Source organism: Mastomys coucha, unplaced genomic scaffold (assembly GCF_008632895.1).
Source record: "Mastomys coucha isolate ucsf_1 unplaced genomic scaffold, UCSF_Mcou_1 pScaffold20, whole genome shotgun sequence".
NCBI lineage: Eukaryota > Metazoa > Chordata > Mammalia > Rodentia > Muridae > Mastomys > Mastomys coucha.
In genome coordinates this window covers 79,360,724-79,367,656 of record NW_022196903.1, presented here as the reverse complement: position 1 = coordinate 79,367,656, position 6,933 = coordinate 79,360,724, and the positions used below count along the sequence as shown (strand labels likewise).

At 42.1% G+C, this 6,933-nt stretch overlaps 3 protein-coding genes across 4 annotated transcripts in view; 2 read left to right on the top strand and 1 right to left on the bottom strand.

Moving 5' to 3' along the window:
- Tprkb (TP53RK binding protein) overlaps positions 1-2,581 on the bottom strand; it is a 13,484-nt gene extending 10,903 nt beyond the window's left edge. The window contains exon 1 of one of the 2 annotated variants that reach the window (XM_031382400.1): positions 2,464-2,581. The gene's annotated coding sequence lies outside the window, so the exon portion shown is untranslated. Of the gene's footprint in view, positions 1-2,024; positions 2,228-2,463 lie in introns of those variants that run through there. The other variant, XM_031382401.1, reaches the window with a different exon arrangement.
- Positions 2,582-2,626: 45 nt separating this feature from the next.
- LOC116099169 (putative N-acetyltransferase 8B) overlaps positions 2,627-6,933 on the top strand; it is a gene marked incomplete at its 3' end in the record, with an annotated part of 6,198 nt that continues 1,891 nt past the window's right edge. The window contains exon 1 of the mRNA XM_031382403.1: positions 2,627-2,726. The remainder of the gene's footprint in view (positions 2,727-6,933) is intronic.
- LOC116099167 (N-acetyltransferase family 8 member 2-like) overlaps positions 2,638-6,933 on the top strand; it is a 15,972-nt gene continuing 11,676 nt past the window's right edge. The window contains exon 1 of the mRNA XM_031382397.1: positions 2,638-2,726. The gene's annotated coding sequence lies outside the window, so the exon portion shown is untranslated. The remainder of the gene's footprint in view (positions 2,727-6,933) is intronic.

The window sequence follows — 6,933 nt, the reverse complement described above, 5'->3', positions numbered from 1 at the left end:
AAAAAAAAAAAAAAAAAAAAAAAAAAGAAACCCTTCTTAAACATAATTTTGGACTCTCTTTATTACATGTGTACATTGAGTGGCAATACTTAACTCTAGCACCTAATCCTAACTTCATATTCCCTGGCCCCTTTGGAGGCAATCTTGGAATGTTTCCCTCAATACCCTAGTTTGTTCCAGTTTCTTACACCTTCCTCCCTGCAAGCAAAATGGCACTGACTCTTTATTCTGAGTTTCTTCTTTGTTTATGCCTATTCTAATTTATCCTATTAAATGTATGCAAAGCTGTATTTTCGTTTTTTTTTTTTTTTTTTTTTTTTTTTTTTAATTTTTTATTTATTTACTATATGTTGCTGTCTTCAGACACACCAGAAGAGGGTGTCAGATCTTATTACGGATGGTTGTGAGCCACCATGTGGTTGCTGGGATTTGAACTCAGGACCTTTGGAAGAGCAGTCAGTGCTCTTACCCGCTGAACCATCTCACCAGCCCGCAAAGCTGTATTTTCATCTGAAAAGAGATCAAAGTCACCCTCAACTATACAACTCAAGTCTCAGGATAGCCTGGGTTATATGAGATTCTGCCTAAGGAAACAAGATAAAAAGCACTAGAGACTAAAGACTAGAGAGTTGGCTCAGTCATTAAGAACATTTGCTGCTCTTGCAGACGACCAGGACCCAACATTCACAAGGTGGCTCACAACCATCTGTAACTCTAGTCCCAGTGGATCCAATGCCCTCTTCTGGCCTCCATTGGTCCAGGCACACAAGTGGCACACACATCTATATACAGGCAAAACATCCATACGCATAAAATAATAAATATTAAAAATTTTAAAACCCACAAACCTTTAACATAACAGAGAGTTACCTCTGATTTTCTAGAATTATGTCTGAGGGTTTCTGTTATAGAAAAAGAAGAATGATAAATAATATCCTGGCAGTCTTTTTCATGTTAGCATGTAATTGATAAAGATTATGGTAGGCATGATCAGTATGCTCTACCATGTAAAAACATGCACAGAAAAAAAAAATAGAAAACAACAAAATGCAGAAATCTTGAGTACTGAGATCATTAGGTGACTTTTATTTTACTCTTAAACTATTCCGCTGTGCATGTTCTCAACTTCTACAGACATTAAACAAAATTTAAGTACTTACAATCAGGAAAGAAAATGATGTTCCGTGTGTATGTGCTAGTTAAGCATCTTTAAAAACAAAATATTTCTGAGTGTTTGCCTGCATGTATGTCTGTGTAATAGCCTGAAGTGGTTTCAATTATGCCTGATTCTTGCCTGATAACTGTGGCAGCCAGAAGAGGGTGTTAGATTCCATGGAACTAGAGTTATAGACTTTTGTGAAATGCAATGTGGATGCTTGGAATCAAAACTCTGGTCTGATTTTTAATAGAAAGGGAACGGGGCTTCTAGAAAGCCTCAGTACAGTTTGCTCTGATTTAGTGAGTCACTTAGACCAGAAACTTTGGAATCATCACTTGTATTGATCTGTTTTCACACCTGTAAGAAATCCTTGAACTCAAATTTTTGTTAATCCAGTTATATGATTATCAAATAATGGCTTCTATCTCCAGAGTGATTCTTTTATGAATGCAAGTTTGCCTAGCCTCCTAACCTGCTCCCTAGCTTGAGGCAGAGGCAGGTAGATCTCTGAGTCTTAAGGCCAGACTGGTCTACAGAATGAGTTCAGGACATCCAGGGCTACACAGAGAAAACTTGTCTAGGAAAACACAACAAATACCTCACCCACCATGAGGTATTGTGGTATTAGCAACAGGAGGTGGTCTAAGGCAGATGCTTCTCACGTCCAGTGCCCATGTTCTGACTCTGCATCCACATCTATTCTGACTCAGAACATCCTTGCCACAGGCACTGCCATCGCCCCTTATCAATAACACTCTAACAGCGTCCTCATCCGGGCCCTGGTCACCAGTAATACAAGTCTAGCCTATATCAATGGTCACGGGGTCCTTCAGAAGGAAGTCGGAGTTGAAGCTAAAACACTAACTTTATGTCACTGGGACCAGCACGTAGAGTCTGGACCCTGCCGGGTTCCTCTCCAGCCCGGATGGCATGGCCTGCCCTCAGCTTAGGTTGGTCTGGCTTTCCAACAGGGCGTTCCTGCCCCCAGGGCTTCCTGCGTGGGTCCCTCCTGCCCAGGCCGCTGGCCCGGGCAAAGCCAGAGGTGGGGGCGACTCCGACGCGCCTCCCTCCCAGCGCCGGGCCTGGCACGGTCTGCACGCGGCAGCTCCGGCCTCAGCCTCGGACATCGCCTGCAGGGGGCGCCCCGGCGCGCGCAGCCGAGCGGCCTTCCGTCCCGAGCCGCGCTCCAGAGACTGTCGCTCTTCACCCGTGGCCTGGAAGGGCTCGCGACAAACACTGCCAAAGACACGCACACTTCGTCCACAAAACTGTCCGCCGGGAAAGAGCTACAGGGCGGAACTCACCCCAAGTCTCACGTCCGTTTCAGAAGATCGTTCCCCTCGGAAACGAAGCTCGCCACTTCCGGAAGCGCTTACTGTTTGATCAGGTGGACCCGCTCCGACGCACCCTGCTTCCGGTGGGCGTGCTCCAGGCTCTGTTTATATGGAACTTCAGCAGCCTCCTAGTACCGCTAGGAGCTGCTGCGGAGGACAAGGAGAGAACTACTTCTATTTTGTCCAGGCTTCGGAGGTGGACAGAACCCCACTGGTCGGGCCTAGAAGTTGAGGTATGGTGTTGAGTATCAGCTTTATTCTTAGCCTGTGTTAAACACCCTCTCCCTGTGAAAAGAAAACTATTCAACAGGACAAGAGTCACAATTTATCGGAGTTTTTGAGACTCAGTTTACCAAATGTGCCCTGAGGTGGAAAGCGGGGGTGTGGCATGGTTGTGTCTTCCATTGAAGGAGCTTGGAGATCTAGAGACAAGTAGACTCTCACAGCTGTGACAGAGGAAGGAGGCAAACGTCTTGAGCAGACGGGAGAACTTGATGCTGGGATCCAGTCCCCAGAAGTCATCTGCCTCAGGGAATTGTACACGACGAGGGTGGTGGAACGATGGCCACCAAGATAATGAGACCGGATTTTGGTTCTTGCTACCTGTCAAGAGAACCCAATGAATAAAGAGCTTGAATCTTAAAATTGCAGTTTATCCAGAGAGAGCCAGCAATTTGAGATAAAAGTAGATTAATTACTCTAAAGACATGTATTCCACACCATCTCCACCCAGCAGAATATATAAGGAGGAGATAGGGTCATGGGCAAAGACAGCCAATAATCCTGGTGTTCTGTTTTGCCTGGTCAGGTGGTCAGCATGACTACACTTCTCATATAATGATGTTTGCTTGTTTTGTTACTTTCTTCCCTCTTGCCTCATCTGCAGATGTTTGGACTCAGGCATGTTGAAACTCAGAGTCTAATTAGTTTCAACTGATATTAGCCTTATACTCCTTCAGAGGTATTTGGGAGGTTAACTCAAACAAATGAGAGGGTGTCCTGGCTAAGCTAACAATACGTCCATCTTGTTTCCTTTCCTCAGTGTAAAGTACAAGTGTGTCTTCCTTCATAATACAGAATATGAAAGTGTCTCTATCTGTCCCCAGTCACTCTTCACTGTCAGTGGCAACTCTGAGGTCTGTGTCCTATGAAAGAGGACATCCTGACACCATGTACCTGTCTGGTTGTCAGAATGACTTCTTTACTTGTAAGAGAATTCTCTGGCACAAAACGATGTGTGTCAGAACATACCATATGCAGCAGGAGCAACTGTGACTTGGAGTGAGAATTTCTGAGATATGCTTTGTTCTGGAACAAATATAAACAATAAAAGTCTGAACCAAAGTTAGAAAACAGTGCAGGTAACCATGTATAAAAAGCATTTCCCTAGCCGGGCAGTGGTGGTGCACGCCTTTTTAATCCCAGCACTTGGGAGGCAGAGGCAGGTGGATTTCTGAGTTCAAGGCCAGCCTGGTCTCCAGAGTGAGTTCTGTACAGCCAGGGCTATACAGAGAAACCATGTCTCAAAAAAAACAAAAACAAAAACAAACAAGCAAAAAACCCCCAAAAAACAAAAAGCATTTCTCTTTATCTTCTCAGCTTTACTTTTGGAAAGTCCATCACAGTGAGTCCAGTCTCACTCATGAGGGCCAGACTGTCCTGCACTTGTCAGCTTTTCTGTTTCAGCTTCCCCAGTGCTGGAACTGCGGACAAGTAGCATCATGCCAGTGTGCCCTGATTCTGATTCTGACACCTGTCCACATCACTGAAGAATGTTCTCTGAAGATACTATTGTTTGCCTGTGGTGCTTTGATCTTGTCTCTCGTCCCTGGGATGAGATGTGTCCCAACCGATCTGATTCTGTGTTGAAGGTGTCAGTGAGTGACAGATGTCAAGGAATTGATGCCAATAAACCCTACAGCCTACCTTGTCTATTTTTTACATTTTGTTTATCCTGTTGGTGACATCCTTGCATCTCCAAAACCACTAATGGGGATGTCCATTAAAGGCTATATTTCTGCAAAGTGTCTGAAGGCAATATCCATATAATTCTTAAAAGGAGAACACAAAATAGAACTAATGAGCAAATATTTAAGGAAAGCCAGTGTTAAAATTAAGTATGCAATCCATCAAGGTAGCCCAGCAAGCCTGAGACCTGAATAAAATTCCTGGAACTCACCTAAGGAGGAAGGAGAGAACCAACTGCACAAGCTTGCCTTCAGACCTCCACTCACAAGCCATGGCATACACGATAGTAATAAAAATTATAAAATTTAAAAATTAAGCAATTGTCTATACGTGCTTTTAAACCTAATTATCTACTTATGTTTTTAAATCTCAGTAGGTAATGCCTTTTAATCATTAGGAAGCATTGCTCAGAATGGACACTATTAGAGCATGTTGAATTATCATTGCTTAAAGAGAGTAGTCAAGAGTGAACACATGAACACATGCCTAGGAAAAGTTAGTAGCATTGACAGTTCTGATTTGAAGAAAAGAAGTTTTCAAAGTGCTTTCTAGCTGCTGTGTTTTAGAAAGTTTATAGAATACAAGAGGCATATATATAAATAGAAATATATATAATATTTATATGTAATATATAATATGTACCTATACATATATAGTATATGTACCTATATATACATATATATATCCAACAACAGTTTATATCACCACATGGAAGAATTACACAAAACTAAAGAGCCTCCCCTGCCACATGGGGTCTTTATCAATCTGCCTAGTTTTGTTTTTGAAGCAAAATTTAGGTTCTTTGGTTGGGTAGGGTAAAAGGTCGACAGCATTAACTATTTAAAAATAAACTTTAGACCCATAATGGGGACCAGTGTTAATGATCATACACAGATGTAATAAATGAGTTATGTATACAGCAACAAGGTATGTCTTTGGTCAAGGTAGAGAAATATAGACCTGGATTTTAAATAACAGTACTGATTGTGATTTGGTTTTGTTTTTAATTCTGAATGGTACTGGTAAAAAATAGTAGAGATATCAAAAGAATTATATTGGCCATAATGACTTCTGTATAAAAGAGAGCATATGTTGATCATTCTGTATGAATTAAATATCTTTAACTGCAAACAAGTTCAGACATAGATTGCTACACACAGATATATTGAATATTAAATTTACTTGGGAAAATTATTTATAAAAGTGGTAATTTAAAGGTGTTAACATAAACAAATTAGATTTAATGAACATCAGCTTAAGACCGGGTTTCCTAAGTAGTTAAAATTCTGACAATCATAACAGAAAGTGTAAGTAATTAAATTTTTTGTGTTTTTAAGTATTTTTGCAAATGCTGAGAGTGGATTAATATCTTCAGTCTTAAAAGAATTCACTGGTCTAAACTGCCAGCTTTTAGGTTGTATGGGTATAACAGCACAGGATCACACCATCGTAGGTTGTCCCTGAAGACTTTGTGCACCCCCATTTGCCACTCACTTCAGCTTGCTGGTTTTACCCTCATTTTTTTGTTTTGTTTTGTTTTCATTTGGGAAAAAAATCTAGTCATTTTATTCAAGGCAAAATCCTATTTTACCATACAAAAATCTTTCATTATCTAAAATACTCCCTTTCACTGGGCATGGTGGCAGTGCCTTTAATTGCAGCACCAGGGAAGCAGAAGCAGGTAGATCTCTGTGAATTTGAGGCCACTCTGATCTATATAGTGAGTTCCAGTAGAGCTAGGTAGTTAGAGACAGAGAGACCCTGTCTTAAAAATAATAAAATACTCCCTTTTTGTCCTTACAAAAATATTCTCATACTTTAAATAAAATCTCTCATGTTTATGTGGGAAAGAGAGCCAGTTAAGCCACTCTTGCCCATATTGGTAAAGTGATGCTGATGTTGGCTGGTGTGAGAAGACCCCTGGCTGTGAGCATGGCTCAACTCCAGCAGCTGCCCTACCTGGGGACTGTTATTTGGAAAGCAGATCTACTGGGACAGAAAGGGACTCATGAGAAACAACAGTTGGTCTTTCAAGGTATGGCTAAGGACTGGGGAGGCCAGTGTGGACTACAGATCTGTTTTAGTAGGAGCAGCTACAGCAGAGGCGGGGATGAACACTGCTCTAAAGGCCCTTACTGAGGCAGGAGGTGTGAGCACATAACCAGTGACCAGACCCCAGGATCCTCCTAACCCCAGTAGTTCCCAAACCTTTAACACAATTTCTCTTGTCGTGGTGACCCCCAAACATAACTGTAATTTTGCTACTGTTATTAATCATAATGTAAATACCTGATATTATGTCCGAGGATCTTGGGTGGCCCCTGTAAGAGGGTTGTTTAACACCATGCCGCCCCCCCCTCCACAGGTTAAGAAACACTGTCCAGGGCTGGAGAGATGGCTCAGCGGTTAAGAGCACTGACTGCTCTGCCAAAGGTCCTGAGTTCAAATCCCAGCAACCACATGGTGGCTCAC